The sequence below is a fragment of the Gracilinanus agilis genome, chromosome 1, assembly GCF_016433145.1.
Source record: "Gracilinanus agilis isolate LMUSP501 chromosome 1, AgileGrace, whole genome shotgun sequence".
NCBI lineage: Eukaryota > Metazoa > Chordata > Mammalia > Didelphimorphia > Didelphidae > Gracilinanus > Gracilinanus agilis.
The window spans coordinates 259,224,329-259,243,212 of record NC_058130.1 but is presented as its reverse complement, the minus strand read 5'-3'; the positions used below and the strand labels follow the sequence as shown (position 1 = coordinate 259,243,212).

Below are 18,884 nucleotides of genomic sequence, written 5' to 3'. Positions count from 1 at the left end.
GAGGAAACAGAGGAAATAGGGTTAAGTGATTTGCCCAGGGCAGCATAGCTAGTAAATATCTATTATGTGATTTGAACTCAAGAAGATGAATCTTCTTTACCCTAGGCCCAGCACTCTACCCAGTGTACCACAACAGCATAAATACTGAAAATCAATCTTTAGTAGTTCATACTGGGTCAAGGAAAAGAAGCAGAACTGAATTATCAGTAGGCATGACTCAGGATTTGGAGTTTAAGTTGATTTGAGTTTTCAAGCCAACTAGACATTTTTATCAATGATTTAAGCCAAGGATCTTGAGTTTAATAGCATGCTTCATAAATTTAGGGATGATATTAAAAAAAACACCTCTATAACAGAATCAGTATCCAACAAATTTTCAAGATGGTAAAACAGTGACAAATTACTGACAGCTTCCATGGGATAATTTAAATGACAATTCAGTTTTTGAAATTCTGATTTACATATAAGTTTTCAGGAAGACATATACTAAAGAAGGTGAATTTCACATGTACCAACAAAATCCAAGTATAAATTATGTTATGATCATATAGATTTCCTAGAGAATTGATACATAATCAACAGATAAAATATGCTAATTACTAGGATTATGGGAAATCCTCCTGAGAAATAGTTTTGCAGTTTGTGTTAGAACATTCTCTCTGTGTGCAAATAATCTCTGTAGCCAAATTTTCAAGCAGACCATAAGCATAAAATGTTTTGAACTCATTTTTATTTGAGAATTTCTGCATTTACAATCTTAGTAGATTTTGTTATTTGAAAGAATCTCAGAATAATTTTCTTCTGTGAATGAGGGTTTCCTATATTTTGTAATGATTCTATTTTTTTCACATGATCACAAAGACAGTATTTACAATAGATACAATTTAGTATTATATGTAAAACATTATATTACTCATGATCTTTCAAATTAAGAAAGTAAATGAAAAATTCCTTTTTTCCTTTAGCATTTGCTGTTTAAGGAGAAATTGTTACTGAAATTCTTATTTCGTATTTCTATAATACACATAATAGAGATTATCAAGCTAAATGTGTTTCATATAGTTATTAAGCCTCACTAGCCAATCTGCTTAGAATTTATGGAATCATATTGTTAAGAGGAATGAAAAAAATGCTAAAATTGTATAGTAGATTTAAGGCTTCTGACAAACAAGTATGCAAACAGTGCTCTGTGTGATTTCCCTCCCCCCCAGCCCCCTACCCTTTTCTTTTATTCCTTTCCTCTCCTTTTCTTAAACAGATGGTATGGGTTTTGATAGAATTCTTTGTAGATGGTGACCTGATTATTGAGTGTCAGAAATGTTCTTTGGCAGTACCCTGAGGGACTGAGTGATCTTATTGAAAATTGAAACATTAACTCCAAAAAATAAAATGATATCTGCTTCATATGTAATTTTCATCTATTAGTCATTAAGATATCTGTGGGCAAATAAGAATTTAGAAAATTTCTTTTTCTCCCCTCACCACAAAAAATAAAACATAAGTTCCTTGATCTGGTTCCAAGAAAATGATGTTCCACATTAGAAATGTATGTTATATTTTCCATTCTATGTTGGCAAATATTCTTTTGAAGATCTAGCTCAATTTCTTTGTGTGTAAAACTCATAATTACATAATGGAAGTTATTTGAATTGCAGTGGTCTTTCCTATCAGAGTGAATCTGACATATGCTAATGTTAACTTTGATGAAAAGATAGCATTTCTCACCTTTATATAAGAAACTATAGGGTCTTAACCACAAAAAAAAAAAAAAAAAAAAAAAAAACACAACACAAAAAGAGGAAAAACAAAGATGAACCAAACTTTCAGTGCAACCCTAGTGCTAGTAGATGTTTCTGCCTCTTGGCTTAGCTAAAAAATTAAGTAAACTGTATTTATAGCATTCCCATAATCTGCTAGTTTAGCTACCAATCCAAAAAGGGAAATAAAGCTAATCTTATTTTATTGTTCTTAATCAAACCATCCTAGCTTTGTATAATGATTGCTTCCTTTACAAAATTTTCTTTAAGCACTTCATATTCTTGAGTAATCATTTATTTTTATACATAACATAATATTATACGTAATATAACTATAATATAATGATTTGTTATATATGTGTAATAAATTATAATAAATATACTTATCCAAGAGAAACAAATTCTCACATTAACTATGTCCAAAAAACTGTCTCATTCCTTTTTTCTTCTTTCTCCTACACCTCTTCCCTACCCATTAGGGCAATAATATGATATAGGTAGTACATATGAGAATATAATACATATTTCCACGTTTGTCATGTTGTGAAAGAAAACACATATCACTTACACTAGAGAAAAATTCATGAAGGAAATAAAGTGAAGAATGATATATTTCAATCTGTATTCAGACTCTGTTCCTTCCATGGTCGTGAATATCTTTTTTTGTCCTGAGTCCCTTGAAGTTGTCCTTGCCTTGTTGATAATATTTAAATCTCTCACAGTTGACCATCACACATTATTGTTGTAATTGTACAGTGTTCTCCTGATTTTGCTTACTTTACTTTGTATCACATTATAGAAGTCTTTCTAGTTTTTCTGTGATCATCTTGTCTGTCTTTTCTTAAAGCACAATGGTATTTCATTACAAATTATATAACAAAATGATTTCAGTTCAGTCATTTTCCAGTTGCGAGACATCCCTTCAGTTTCCAGTTCTTTTCCACCATGAAAAGAGCTACTACAAACATTTTAGAACATATAGGTTCTTTTTCCTTTTTCTTTAATCACCTTAGAAAATAAAATTTAGTAGTGATATTACTGAGTCCAAATATGAACACTATTATATATATATATATATATATATATATATATATATATATAATTCCAGATTGCTCTCCAGAATGGTTGGATCAGTTCACAATTTCAACAACACTGTATTAGTGTCCCTATTTTACTACATCCATTCCAATATTTTTCATTTTGCCCTCTTATCATTTTGGCCAATCTAATAGGTATGAAATTATATCTCATAGTGATTCTGATTTGCATTTCTCTAGTCAATAATGATTTATAGCATTTTCACAGTTATTTATAGTATTGATTTCATCATTCAAAAATTGTATCTTCATATCTTTGACCATTTATCACTTGGGTAATGACTCATATTCTTATATGTTTGACAAAGTTCTCTATACATTTTAGATATGCAGCCTCTAATTCAAGAAATTGTGTTTAAAATATGCCACCCCTCCCCCAATTTATTGCTCTTCTAATCTTGACTTTTACTTGTACTTCTTTTTTTACTTGTACTTTACTTTTTACTTAATTATACTTGTACTTCTTTAAAATTTTTTTTATTTAGAATATTTTCCATGGTTACATGATTCATGATTACCCCACACACACTTTTTCCTCCCTCTCCTGAAGCTGACAAGCAGTCCCACGGTGTTATATATGTATCATTGTTCAAAATCTATTTACATGTTACTTATATTTGCAGTAGTGATCTTTTAACAGCAAAACCCTAATCACATCCCTGTTGAACTGCATGATCGATCATATGTTTTTCTTCTGTATTTCTGTTCCCACAGTTCTTTCTCTGGATGTGGATAGTGTTCTTTCTAATAAGTTCCTCTCAATTGTCCTGAGTCATTGCATTGCTGCTAGTAGAAAAGTCTATTACATTCAATTGTGCCATAATGTATCAGTCTCTGTGTACAATGTTCTCCTAGTTCTGCTCCTTTCACTCTGCATCAGTTCCTGGAGGTTTTTCCAGTTCACATGGAATTCCTCCAGTTCATTATTCCTTTCAGTACAATAATATTCTATCACTATCAGATATCAATTTATTCAGCCATTCCCCAATTGAAGGGCATAAACCCAACAGTGCTATAGTTGGATCAAAGGGTAGGCATTCTTTTAAAGCCCTTTGGATATTTTACTTGTTCTTCTTAAATGATCTATTATAGAATTTTCTCAGAAGTTGAAGTTGAGCTCATTGGCTATAGTCTTTAGACTTTCAGAGACTTTATATATGGATTCAAAAATCAATTTGACAGTTATTACAGGATAAAAGGGAAATGGTGAGATAATTGTTTAAAACTGATCAAGGAGTTTTGGTGGATTGTAAGTTCAATATATGATTTAATAATGTGATATGATGGTCAAAAAATTAAATACCATTATGGCCTGGATTGAAAGAGTCAGAGCCTTTTAGAATAAGGAAATGAGCTGTCCTTTGATCTATTGTAATCAGATTACATCTGAAAATATGTAATCAGTTCTTGACATCATAGTTTAAGAATGATATTGGTAGCAGAAGAATGTCCAGAGAAAAGAAACAAAGATGGTCAAGAACTTTAAATCCATGTCATTTAGGGAACCACTGAAGGAACTAGAAATGTTGATCTGAAAGAAGAGATTTTTTGGAGGGAATTATAGCTCTCTTTCAGCATTTGAATTATGTTCATGTGGAAGAGGGATAAAATTTATTTTCCCCCCAATTAGAATGAAGGTTGGATGTCACAAAGAGGAAATTTAAGGTCTTAATGTCAGAAAAAAAACGAAGAACTTCTTTTAAAAATTGAACTGTCCAAAAGTGGAATGGGTTGCCAGAGAAGATGGTGGGTACCCCTTTATTGGAAGTCTTCAAGCAGAGATTAAAGACCATGATTTTTTGTTTGTTATAATTAGTATTACTTTAGGGTGTAGATTGGATAGAATTGGCATTGTTTTAGGATAGTTTGGATTAATTGGATGCAAAAGTCCATTCCAATGCTAAAATTTTATGGCTTGGTGGTTTTTTTGTCTCTTACTCTATGGTACCTTTTCTTCTTCTTAATTCATAGCTAATAGTTGATTAACTTCACATTCGTTTGTGGGAAAATGTGGAGAAACAAACCCAATAAGACACTCAGTTTACACTTCTAACTCTTAGGTTCATTCCTTTGAATCACTATTTGATATTATTTTGTTCCCCCTTTATTCAATTCAGGTGGTGATTATGTGAAAGATAAATGGTGTCTTGTATCTTCTGAAAGATGTTTTGAGGATTTAACATGCAGTTAATTCCATATTGCTTTCTGTTCCCTTCACAATCTTGTTAAATTTAATCACATTCATAGAAAACAAAAATATTGATTTTTGGTAGCTCTAGGCATAATGAAATCATTTACAGATTTGCAATCCTAAGCAACATTGTGTAATTGATGTCAAGTGATAAGAAATAAAATACTCTATATCTATATTTGGAGGTTTGTCACCAATATAACACAAATTAAATTTGTTCTGAATTTAGGACACATGCCCAAAGAAACACCACACACTCAAGTTTATTGATCTTAATCAGATATTACAGCAACATTACCTTTTCAAATTCATACACTTCAATGGCTTCCAATACATAGGCAATTAAGGGGGGAAAAGATGTAAACTACTCAGAATCTATGAAGAGAAGTTTTTGAGAGTATCATTTAATTGAGACCCATATCATACTAGTAAAAATAATATTATCTAGAGATGCATAGAAAAGTTGAAGGAGAGGGAGATTAGGTAACTTTACTTCTTGTTTTCAATGACCTTGTCCCAGAAAAAAAATCCATAACAGGGCTTCATTGTTCTTGTCAGTAACTTCCTCTTCAGCATCAGTATTTAAGAAAATTCCCTGCTATTATTCTTTACTTAACTTACTACTCTCTATTCATATCATCCGTGACACCAAATGACACTTTCCTCATTAACGGTGCTCCTAAAGTTCTGGAACTATAATTCTGGCATTATTCGTGGATGAGGTATTATATTCTCCATTGTGGTTCTACTTATCATCTCTTTACCTTTACAGAACACTTCTTCATTTTGGCATATATATTATCTCTTATTAGAAGTTAAACTCTTTGTGGGTAAATATAGTCTGTTTTTGTATCTGTATGTTCAAAATTTTGAACTGTGCTATGCATGTAGTAAATGCTTAAATGCTTTTTTTTTTGTTCATTCATTGATTCTACAGGGGGAAGCACCTCTTCCTAAAACCTCTATATAGTTAAATTATGAAAGGCTCTCAACATTTTGATGTTTATCTCTTTAAAAAGCTTCATTGAGCTACAGAGTGCAGTGATTTTTATATAAAATTCCATTCTTGGTGTGGGTAGCTGCTAAGTGTTTTGATCTTGTCCAACAGGTGTCAACCAATGATTTGTTTAGCATTTAGCTTCTGGGCTTTTTATGACTCATAATGATAAATCTAGAAATTTCAATGGCTGTGTTCAGGCAGAGGTCACTACATGTCTGAAACTGAAAGAGATCTTTGTTCAATCTCTTTTAATGCAAATAAATTATTCAATAAACTTCCCCCTAGCTATAAGCAAAGAAAAGACAAAAAATACCTCTATTTCCTGGTTTACTTAGAAAATCCTAGAGGATCAAAAAAAATTGAGGTAAATAATAGCCTCAGTTAACATATGGGATTCAAAATAAACTCCCCTGAATCAATAGAATTCTTATATAGTAATAACAAATCCAGGGAAGAAGAGGGAAAGATGGACCCATTCTAAATAAATACAAAATGTATAAAATATCTATGAGTCAGTCAGTCTACCAAGGAATGCTCAAGATATGTATAGATACAGTTACAAAATGCTCCTTCAAAAAATAAAGGCTTGGACAGTCCAAGAACTATTATGTGTTCCCTGTGGAGTCAAGCCAATTAAATGAGTTGTTTTTTTTTAAATTTACCTTAACTTAAATAAATTAATAATGTTAATATACCAAACTACAAGTGGGGATATTTTACTTAACTACAGAAAATATTTCAAATTTATTTAGACTAATAAAATATCTAGAATATTAAGAAAAATGAAAGATAAGAAGAGAAAATACAGCCTCCATATCTCAAATAAAAATATATACATCTATATGTGTATATATATATATATATATATATATGTATGTATGTATTTTTTTTAATTAGACCTTACCTTCTGTCTTAGAATCAATACTGTGGTATTGGTTCCAAGGCAGAAGAGTGGTAAGGCCTAGTTAATGGAAGTTAAGTAGTTTGATCTGAGTCACACAACTAGGAAGTATCTGAAGTCAAATTTGAACCCAGAGCCTCCCAATTCTACCTGGATCTCAATCCACTGAGCCCCCTCAAATTGTATTATAAAGAGTAACCCTAAAAACTATCAGTGTGTGTACAGTAAAGAGAGGTTGAGGGAGAAAAAGAGAGATAGTGACAGAGACAGAGAGATAAGTAGACAGAATAATAGCTCAATGGAATATGATAGATAAGGAAGTTGTTTGTTTTTTTGTTAAACTCCTTAAGCCAATTTTTTCCCTTGAATTTCCTTTATCTTATCTGTCTGGTCTGGGCATCTAAGGGCGAGTGGGGACTATCATGGGATGGAGAAGGGGTCTTATCTTCAGAAGGCCAGGCATCATAGGCACGTGACCTCCCATGGGCATCTTCATGCCAGGAGGAGACCCCACAGGCATCATCCCAGGAGGGGCAGACCCCATCAAGCTAGGGAGAGGAGGTGGGATCATAGGCCCTCCTAGTGGAGGAGCAGAGAAAAGATTAGGAGGAATTCTTCCTTGCTGAAATGCAGTGGTTGTTTTATCAATCAGGCTCTGGGCTTGCTCTTCCATAGATTTTTGATAACAGTCTCTCACATTCTCTTTGTGCTTCCTTCCACTACAGTGGGCCTTCCTCACAGATGGAGAATTGTGATTGAGATAGGTATCGCAGTAATCACAGTAAAACTTGGGTGTGATGTTCACAAGTGCCTTATTCTGTTCTAAGAACCTTCAGAATAGCCTGGCTGTTTTCTCCACACTCTTCCACATAGAAGATTAACCTCAGGATACTCTTATTGAACAGCTAAAATGGGGCCCGGCTCTTCAGACAGACACTCAGCAGGGACCCTAAAGGATGAACTGCACCTCAGCAACAAAGAGAAAAGGAGATGCTGCTGCCAAACACTAGAAGCTCTGGGCCAACTGGAGAAGGGAGAGAGAAAAGGAGGGACAGAGGGAAAGAGACAGACAGACAGACAGACAGACAGACAGACAGAACCCTTAAGCCAATTTTTGATAATCATGAGAACATAAATTAGGTAAGTACTTCTCTGACAAAAAATTGCCAAGAAAATTGGAAAGTTTTTTGGCATACATGTTCAAGATGATCATTTTGTAGCATATATGAAAACCATCTCCAAATTAATGCATAATATACTAAAAGTCATAAGATAAAGTAATTACAAACTAATTCATGTGCATATCACAGTTAAGATTGGGGAAAGAAAAAGACAGATATGATGGGTAGAAGGGATTGTAAGAGATAAAATCAAATATTTTGATTATATGAACCTGAAAAAAATTGTTTGAGTAAAATAAGTTCAAATAATGGTGAATAAGTATGGCAATCATTGATTTAAAAAAAAAAAAGTTGTCTCAAATATCTCTAATAAAAGCCTAATATCAAAGATATGATTAATTAATTAAAATTTATAGGGTCAAAAAGTCATTCTCTAATAAACAAATCAACACAAAAATGACTTAAAAGAAAGGTAAATTATTAACAGCCAAATAAAATAATGATTAAATTATTATAAGGGAACATGAAATAAAAACAATTCTGAGGTTTTAATAAACAACTAGAAAGCTGTCAAAGATGACTAAATAGGGTAATAATCGATGTTGAAGGGGTTATGAAAAGACAGACATATTAATACATTGTTGATGGAAATGTGAATTGGTCCTACCATTCTGTAAAACAATTTGGAATTATGCTAAGAAAATTAACAAAATGGCTATGCCACTTTATTTAGATCCCATTGCTAAGCATATACCCCAGAAGGTCAATAATAAGCAAGGATGCCAGCTCAAAGTAAAAAATGGTATCAAAAAAACTTAATGAAGTATTACATTTGAAGACTATAAGGCTTTAATCTACTAAGGCTTAATACTCCAATAATACAAATTGTGTGGAATAAAAGTAATGAAATGTCCAGGAGATGAATGAGAAGTATGGGAATATGTATGTGAACTGTTGCATTCCAAAGTTGAGCAAGAAATAGTTATCTCATTAAATGGACTAGATAAAAGATGATTGAACATACACACACAGAGTTTGGTTTATGAATACATTCAATTTATAAACAAAACAAGTAGCAAGTGAAAGGAGAGAGTAAATCATTAAAATGGAGTGTAAATATGTGAAGATAATAGTCTCGAGCAAATAAAATTAATTGTTTAAAATGAGCAATAAAGAATATTTAAAAGAGAGAAATAAAACTTAAGAACCAGAGATCAGTCAGGACTTGTTAAAAAGAAGGGTAGAAGAATAGGAATAGGGCAATTAAATAACAGAATACTCTTGATAACCATAGGCGCATTTAAGTGGTACAGTAGATAGAATGATAGGCTTGAAGTCAGAAAGACCTGAGTTGAAATCTGGCCTCAGACTCTCACAAGCTATATAATCCTATTAAATCACTTAACCCTGTTTGCCTTAGTTTCCTCATCTGCAAAATTACATGAAGGAAATGGCAAACTACTCCACCACATTGCCAAGAAAAGCCCATATGAGGTCATGAAGAGTTAGACATGAGTGAAACAATTAAATATTCATGATATTCCTTCTTTATTTCAACTTTCAGACTGAGAAAAATGCAAATCATGAGTCTTAAATGTGAAAAAGAATGGAATGAATATATTTGTAAAATTGATGGGGGCAGGAAAATGAATTGTAATGTAGAATTTGGCAATATACTGTTTATAAGAAATATATTTGAAATGTGGAATTCACAAATCATTAAAATATGGAGATGGCAAAAAAATTATCTCAATTCAGAGAAATTAACAGAAAGGCAAGCATTATATCAAGAAAATACAATAAAAATAGATATAGTTAAAAAAAGACATACTAAAAACAATATATCAAAAGGCATTACATATAATCAAAGGTATATCCAAATTTGTATAAGTATATATATCTCCTATTCATATATATTTACCTGTATCTTAACAGTCATATCTAGATTATATCACAAATAGCATAATATTTAAGTCCTTAAAGGAAAAATTAATCCAATTATCATGAGAAATAAACAAAAATATTATAATTGGATATTTCAATTTACCCTTCTTAGACATAGAGAAAGCTATTAATTCTTAATAAGAAAGAAGTACATGGTTTTTTTAGAAAAGATTAAATATGACAGATCCCTGGAATTTATTGAATGGAAATATAAAATTGTGTGCACGTTCCTAAGATGTTCTTGGCAATTTTACAAAAATCTTACTATATACTAGTTAATAAAAATATCTAAATGTAGGAAATCAAAACTATTAATCAGATCTTTTGCTGATCATCATCAAATAAAATTGCAGTTGTTACAATAATACCACTAGAGGTATGTAGATTTTGAGGGAGATAATGATATGACACCTCCCTCCTTTATAACAGTGCCCAGGTTGGATCCTGCAAGTCAAAGGATGATATCCCTTCAGGTCCCACCTGGGATTGATTGATATTATATAATGGGCTCTTCAGCTTGGTAACTGTTGGTATCTGACTGCATATCTCCCTTCCCAAAGAAGCTATGAATAACCACTTCAGGAAGGTACTTTTGGAACTTTGATTGTATTTAAAGAAAGAGGGATAATGGGATTGGATAGCATTATTGGGAAACCCTAATTAAATTTGGTAATGATGTATCCTTAAACTGTAGGCAAGTAATGAATCAGCATGGTTAGTTCCTCTCTGGTCCAGCCTGGCCACAGACACACCAGAGTAGGCAAACTGCTGCTTGATGTTTCAGCGTCTTCTTTACTAGATGATATACCTAACCAGTCTTGAGATATCCACCCCTTTCCACCCTCTTCTTCTTCTCCTGCCCACTTCCCAGATCCCTCCCAGGCCCTGGGAAACCTAGATAACTAAGATGATTGGTTTCCTAATATCCAGGGGCAGTAGAATCAGAGATGATGGTCTGGGTACAGGATGATGATGTTACAGGAACAAACAGGAGGGTCTTGCAAGGTTAAGTCTGCAAGTCTCAATCCCACAAAAGACCAGGATCCACAGATCTCAGGTCTCAGGGAAAGAAAGGACCCCTGCCAGGGCTGCCAGGGTGTTTTATAACCCCCTGGGCCAACTTCCCTCTTCTGTGTCCACACGCCCCTCCTGGAACATTCTAACATCCAACGGGTCCACCTGTCAATCAACAGGGTGGCCTCTTAGCTCCCAGAGTTTCAATATAACACAGTCAATAAGAACCTTTAAAGAAACTTCAGTGAAGATAATTTAGTCCTAAAGAATTGGAGGATCAACAAACAAATCTTAGAAAACGTAGATGATTTCATCAAAGAAAATGATAGCAATTAGATCATATATCAAGCTTAGAGAATGTGACTAGAGCTAAATGCTGGTGAAATTTCAAATCTTTTAAATGTATTCATCAAAAAAAAAAAAGAAAGAAAGAAAGGATCAAAAAATTGAGTAAGACCGAAACAAAAAAGCCTAGAGAATAAACGAATGAAAACCAAAATCAATACAAAAATAGAAATAAGTAATTTAAACAAGCAAATTTCAGGGGAAAATGATTTTCTCAATCTCAAGGTGAAGTTTTTTAAAAAACTAAGACAACATTATCCAGGTTAACTTTGTGGAACAGTGAATAAATGAATTCATCTACACCTGAATAAAACATGTTTAACAACTGAAAATTAAAAAAAAAATTAAATAACCACCAAAAAAGTAGAAAAATTAAACAAACATGAACATTTTATTTTGAGAACACAGAGGTGTCTTTGCAGCAGATTTTGGCAGTATTTGTACTTTTATGCCTTATCAGAATGCATTAAAGTGACTGAATTCCATGTGGACAGCCAAACAGATCAGTCCCCCCAGGGGAAAGGACCATTCCATTGCACAACTGGCATCCCATGCTCAAGGCACAGAAAGGAAGTTAGAAATTAGAACATTATTCAAAAGCTAGCACATACTTGTGGGCCATGTAACTTTTGAATAATGTTGGGGAAAGCTTTGGATACATTTTGCTCCACATATTTAAGGTTTTAAGTTACAAGGTCATTAAAAACTCATGCATGCTGCAAAAAAACCTCATGCACTAGTTAAGGCAAACCATCCAAGCAACTTTTATTCATTAATATTCATATTTATACACATAGCAGCTTCATTTGAGATTCCAGTTTTCTTCTGTAGTTTGAATGTAGAGTATTAGGAGCTTTTTGTATGTCAAGGTACAAAAAACAGTGTCATCCCTGCATTACTACCTATATTTACCGGCTAGAAGTAAAAATTAGTTAAGTGGAAATATATATGTAGATATATATTTTCCTCTTCCTTCTGAATGTATACAGTACAACAAAAGTGACGGGCATAATATTACGAACACCAAAACAAACCCAAGATAGTTGTTGTCCACTTTCATTGACAAACACAGCCCAGAGGACATTGTCTGCAGATTGAGATGACCTCAAAGAGGAGGTGGTGAAGGCTCATTTCCTTTCTTACTTTCTTTTTAAAATTAAGGTTTTTCTAAAGCATCATCTAAAAGGCATAATATCTACTCACTCCAGAGCACCAAAACTTACAATTCTCCCCAACCCAACATCCTCATCTAAGGAAAAACTTTCTTCTCACATCAAAGTGGACAGTAGAAGCTCTTAGACAAACAGGTTGTGGTCTGACCCCTGACTTTCCATTGACTGACACTCTGTTTCAAACGTCTTAGGGTCATTTAACCTTTGAAGGTTATAACACTATTGTTCCCCAAAAGATTAAAAACGAATGGCTTTACATGTGAAAGTTGTTAAAATACTGAAAGAAAAAATTATATCAATTGTTTGAAGAGACAGAAAAAAATAATTTTGCCCTATGTGGAAAAAAAAACACATAGATCACTATTTCAAAAGAATGATGGTGAGGGGTTGGAGGAAGGGAGGGAAAGAACATGAATCACGTAACCATGGAAAAAATATTGTAAGTTAATTATTTAAATAAAAAAATGATGATGCAAAGATGTTATGGTACGTATTAGCAGTTAATCAATATTTATTTCTCATGGAGGGCAATAAATCTAAATCTGAGAGAACTTCAAGAACCACTTACCTAAAACACATTCTGTGGATGAGGAAACTGAGGTCAGTGGTAGTCATATGACTTGTCCATGGTCATGCAGAATGAAGATTGTTTCTTGCCTTTTCTTTGCATCCCTAGTGTTTAACACGGTGCCTGGACCTTTGAAATTACTTGATATGACATCCTTTGGCTATTTGTGAAATGTTGAGGTTGGAAAAGATGACCCTTGAGGTAAGAGATATTGAAAGACTAAAATGAAATAATAAATCTAAAGCATTTTGTCAACCTTAAAGCACTGCTTGCATATTTATTGTTCTTGAGGACAATGTTGTTACTATTATTATTATTTTTTTTTAATCCTTACTTTCTGGCTGAGAACTGATCCCGAGTATCTGTTCCCCGGAAGAAGAGCAGTCAAGAGTAGGCAATTGGAATTAAATGATTTGCACAGGGTCACAGAGCTCAGAAATGTCCAAGGCCAAATTTGAACACAGGACCTCCCATGTCTAGACAAGGCACTTTATTCACTGAGTAAGCCAGCTGCCCTGATGATGTTATTATTATAATTATTGATTAATTAATTAGCTTATAGTCACCAACCCTCTAGACTGGTGATGACTTCATTTTCTCAGCTTTTTATTACACTTTTGCTAAGCTCAAGAAAATTATATGGAGTAATACAGAGTGTGTTGGGTAAATATTTAATTACTAGTTCACTGAAAAAACTATATATAATAAACATTTAACTTTCATATGCATTATTAACACTTTCTTATGTCAACCAACAATAAATCAAGATTATTTATATGCTTATTTCAGAGTTCTATAGATATAAATACACTGAAAATTTAACAATTTCTTCAAAAGCTATTTAGAACTGGCAAAAGCCCATCCTTGCTTCAAGTACAGTTCTGAGGTATTCTTGAGGTAAAAGATTATTAGGTAATGTAGCATATAGCTTGCAATAAAAAGATATGGGTGCAGGATTTGTTAAATAAAGAAAAAAGAAGAAAGAAATTTAGATATTGCTGCCCAAATTTTAGACTTATTTTAATATAAACACAAACTTTTCATAAGCTCAGGAAAGATAAAATGGGATAGTTACAATTTAAATGTTATATTTCAATTTTAAAGTTACTGGTAGTAAAGAACCTTATATTAATGGAACAAAGGTAGAACTTCTATGGTTTTTATGTCATAAAGATATTTCATCACTCTTCAATGCATAAAATAGTGAAAGATCACCTTTCTGTAGGTCATTATTCTGCCGTTAGTGGGAAAAATTATCACTGTAGTTCAGACAATTTTACAAGTTGCTTTTCTTCTTTTTTCAGTGACTGATGATTATTTTATACTAAATTTTACTTTTATCAACAACAATCTCTCTTAATTCTCTTTATACATGGTCATTGTGGGCATTTGCTTTGTTTATGCATATCTTAAAATGGATTTATTTTATTTTCAATGAGGAGGAGGACTTCGGAGAAAGAAGAGAGATTTTTGTTGATAAAAGTAAAATTTAGTATAAAATAATCATTCTGCATCCACTTTAAACTACTTGGTAGGTTTACTTCAGTATTTCAGTATCATGACAAGTCATTGCATGGATCATATTGTTTAAACCTTTCAAGTTATTAGAGTATCATTATTATTTTATACATTGTTCTATATTAGTTTATATAACTCCCCAGTTTTCACTGAAATAACATAATCTATGTTTTTCCCCACTTCGGGGTTTTATCAGTACTATTCAGCAATGCTAATGTTTTTGTAATTTTATTTTATACACTGAAACTTTGCTGAAGTTATTAATTATTTCAATTGATTTCTTTATTCTAGATTTCTCTAAGGAAACCATCATACCATCTGAAAAACTAATAATTTTGTTGTCTCATTTCTATTCTTTTGTTTTTTTTCTTTTCTTATTTCTATAGCTAGCATTTAGCTCTATAGAAAATAGAATTCTTGCTTAATCATTAATATTACTGGTAAACCTTCCAGTTCATCTTTTTATAAATAATGTTGGCTCTGGGTTTTAAATAAATACCACTTACCATATCAGTTAAAGATCCATTTATTCATTGTTATATTTTCTATTGTGTGTTTTCTCTATACTAATATTTGTTCTACCTTATCAAAAAGTTTTTCCCCTTGCAAATATTAATATACTTTTTTCATTTTACTTAACAAAGTCTATAGATTCATGTTTTCCACAATATTGAATATAAATTGCATGTTATAGATACTGCATGTTCATAGTTTGTATAATCTTTTGGACATGTTACTATAAGCTTGTAACTAATATTTTATTTAAATTTTATGTGTTCATTAGAAATATTCTCTATTTTTATTTTCGCTAGTTTAGGTAACAAGAGTATATTTGTACCATAGAAAAAATTTGGTAGGATCCTTTTCAGGGGGCAGGGGGAGAGGGAGGAAGGAAAGAAAGCATTTAATATAATATTGGAATTTGTTTTTTGAATATTTGATTGAATTTACTTAGAAATCCATCTGGTTACATTTTCCATTCCCCTTAGGTGCTCACTTATGGCTTGCTCAATTTATTTTTCTGATATTTGGTTGTTTAAATTTTCCATTTCTTGTTCTGCTAATTTGAGGATTTTATATTTTGGAAATTGTTATCCATTAAAATTAAATTATTGACTTTATTAGTATTATTGAGTAAAAATAGTTTCTATTACTTTTATTTTTCTTCATTTGTTCTGAATTATTCTAATATTTAATACTCATTCTGTGATTTTCCCTTTCATCTAAAAGTCAAAGCTAATAGTTAATCTGTTTGTTATTTTTACCAAAAAAAGTTTAGATTTATGTGTTATTTGAGTATATTTTTTTTTCCTTGAGATTTTACTAATGTTTTCATTTTTAGGATTTCCCTTTTGTTGTTTAATTTTTAAATTTTGTTGCTTTCTTAAAGTTTTTTTTAATTGTATGTCCAATTCATTGATCTACTTGTTCTCAATTTTGTTGATTAAAATGTTTTAAAATAAAGATATTAATTTGCCTCTAAATATTTATTTGGCTGAAGCCTAAAATTTTTGGTTTGTTATTTCACTATTTTCATCTTTGAAGAAATTATTATTCATTCTTTGATCACCAATTCATTATGCCAAAATTATCTCTAATTAATTTTAATCAAAAAGCTTTTTTAATAATAATTTTAATCTTTTCCACATTACATGTCAATTCAATTTTAAATGCCCACTTTCTGGCATTTTCCAATCCATGCTCTCTTTCTTCCTCCCACCCATCACCCACCTTCCCACAAAGGCACACAATAGGATATAGATTGTACTATATCAACCCATGTTTGTCATTTTGTGAAAATCACACATTGCCTACACTATAGAAAACTTCATGGAGGAAGTAAGTAAAGAATAGCATTCAGGCTCCATCTTTTTCCCCTTTGGCAGTGGATATCTTCCTCTTGTTTTTTGTAGCTTGAGTACTTGTACTTTGAGTCTTTTGTAGTTGTCTTGGATCCTTGTCTTATCGATAATATGTCATTCATAGTTAATTTTAATACATTATTCCTTCCTGAGTTCAATTTTTTTTGGTTTTATTCACTTTGCATCACTTCATAAAAGTCTTTTCAGACATTTTGTGAAATCATTTTTTCTCATTTCTTATGACACCATAATATTCCATTACAAGCATATATAACAACTTGTTCAGTCATTCTCCAAGAGACAGACATCCTTTCAGGTTCCAATTCTTTGCCACCATGAAAAGAACTGCCATGAATATTTTTGTACAGGTTAGTTCTATTCCCTTATCTTTAATCTCTTTGGGATATGGACCCTTAGTATTATTGTTGCTGGGTCAAAGGATATGTACAATTTTATTGCCTTTTGGGTATGGCTTCAGAATGTTCTCCAGAATGGTTGTATCAGTTCATAGCTCCTCCACCAGTATATTAGTGTCCTAATTTTTCCACATTCCATCTAACGTTGATCATTTTCCATTTTTTTATCATGTTAGCCAGACTGGTCGGTATGAAGTAGTATCCCAGAACTGTTTTGATTTACATTTCTCTTATCAGTAGTGATTTAGAGCATTTTTTTTTCATCATGAAAGGTAGCTTTAACTTCTTCATCTGGGAATTGCTGGTTCATATTCTTTGACCATTTGTCAATTGAGAAATCCTTTGTATTATAAATTTGACTTAGCTCTATATATTTGATAAATGAAACTTTTTTTGGAGATACTTGCTATAAAGATTTTTCCCAGTTTGTCATAAGATAGATTTCTATATTTAATTGAGTGTGGAATTCATTCCCACTTTGTCCCAATTTCATTGAGAGTAAGTTTAAGCATTACTCACCACCCTCTTATATTGTTTCTTACAATCTTCCTCATGAGAGATAATTTGCCCCCAACTTTTATCTCCTTTTTTCCCCAGTGTATTCCTCCTTCTTATACCTCAATTTTGTTTGGAATATCATCCTATCATATTCAACTTACTTCCTTCTCTCTATCTATATATGCTTCTATTCATTTCCCTAATGCTGATAATGTTCTTGAGCACCTTTAGTATCTTAAGTATTCTAAATATTTTGGATATCTTAGTTACTTCAACTAGGATAGATATCTTAAGCACCTTAGGTATCATCTTCTTGTTTGTAATGAGTTCAAAATCATTGTTTCCCTTGATTAATTTAAAGCATCTTAATTATCTCCTGTACAATACAATACAGTGTTGTAAGTATTCTAACTATCATTTTCCATGCAAGGAATGGAATCAGTTTAACATCATTATTTTCCTTGATTACTTTAATATTTAAAGCACTTTTGGTATCTCTTATACTATAGAAATCCTATGTGTTCTAGTTATCACATTCTCATGCAAGGACATGATTAGTATAACCTCTTTAATTTAATTTAGTGCTTAGTTTAACTTATTCTCATGAGATTTTTCAGTTTACCTTTTAATGCTTCTTTTGAGTACCAAATATGATCACTGATTTTTTTTTACCTCTGACCTTTTTTGTCAGAAATGCCTGAGATTCTTCTGTTTCATTAAATATCCATTTCTTCTCCTAGAGAATTATGTTCAATTTTGTTAAGATTTTTGATTGTAGGCCTAGATCCTTTGCCTTACAGAATATCACACTACATACCTTTTGAATTTGTTTTATTGTTTCCTGCTGTCTCTTTTTCTTCTTTGAGGCTTTGTATTTCCTTTTTTAGGAAGTTATTTTCCTGTTTGAGAGATTGTACTTCCTTGTTTAGGAAACTATTTTCTAAAGTAAGTTTTCTTTCCCCTAAACTGTTTATCTTTTTCTTTCATTTTCTTTTCTAATTTTTCTTCCAAGTTTCTTATTATTTGTTTTTCAAACCTTTCTTGAATCTCTTCCAGAGGTTTATTTTTGCCTTCACATCTTCTCATATTTTCCTATGGAGCTTCATATATTTTCATTTTTGTACCGATGTCTTCTTCTGAATTTGTATACTGATCATCTCTCTTTCTGAGATAACTTTTCTATCATTAGACTTTCTCTGTCCTTTCTCTTCAGGGGTTATTTTCCCCCTTCTTCTTATCTATATGCTGAAGCTGAACTCTGTTTCTGGGGTGAAAGAAGTAGTGGTTCCATGCTAATACGGCTTCTCAGCTGTTAAGGTCTCAGACTGAGCACTCTTCAGAGGTAGCCTGGTAATATGATATATGTTGTACAAATATTACTATACAATATGTATTTTCATATTTATCATATTGTGAAAGAAGACAATATTCACTTATACTAGAAATTTATCAAATAAATAAAGAGAAGAACTGTATGCTT

General features: G+C 32.0%; 1 pseudogene; it reads right to left on the bottom strand.

Annotated features, from left to right (window-relative positions):
- Nucleotides 1-7,325: 7,325 nt before the first annotated feature.
- LOC123250559 overlaps nucleotides 7,326-18,884 on the bottom strand; it is a 98,889-nt pseudogene continuing 87,330 nt past the window's right edge.